Source organism: Diaphorina citri, unplaced genomic scaffold, assembly GCF_000475195.1.
Source record: "Diaphorina citri unplaced genomic scaffold, Diaci psyllid genome assembly version 1.1 scaffold80039, whole genome shotgun sequence".
Classification (NCBI taxonomy): Eukaryota; Metazoa; Arthropoda; class Insecta; order Hemiptera; family Psyllidae; genus Diaphorina; species Diaphorina citri.
This window is the reverse complement of record NW_007457112.1, coordinates 1-357: the sequence shown is the minus strand read 5'-3', so window position 1 is coordinate 357 and position 357 is coordinate 1. Positions and strand designations below refer to the sequence as shown.

The 357-nt window shown below is 37.8% G+C and overlaps 1 long non-coding RNA gene across 1 annotated transcript; it reads left to right on the top strand.

The window, feature by feature from the left end:
- Window positions 1-350, top strand: LOC113473737. The gene is made up of 2 exons (XR_003395633.1): window positions 1-86; window positions 314-350. It is a non-coding gene; the product is annotated as an uncharacterized LOC113473737 (long non-coding RNA).
- Window positions 351-357: the final 7 nt, after the last annotated feature.

The window sequence follows — 357 nt, the reverse complement described above, 5'->3', positions numbered from 1 at the left end:
AGCGTTAAAACAGCCGGGCTTGTATGAGAGCCAAAATCTGAATGTGCAAATTATAGAGCTGTTCAAATCATGCCAGTATAGTGTTGGTAAGTAGGTAAACAAGTGTAGAACTCCCTAAAAGTCCAATCAAAACCTGAATCCAATGGAGGTCTTATCATCCCAAAATCAAAGAAAGAAGAATAAGATTGGAGAAAACCACCTGTTTGGAGAATCAACCTTATCTGTTTGGAATAAAGTTTGTCAACTAGACATGCTACCCTCCAAGTTAACAAGGCAAGCTCATGAATTGTTTGTGTTTTATCTCATTTTTCAGAACAATTCACCACTCTTTTCTCACACATCGTGGCTGATTTCATC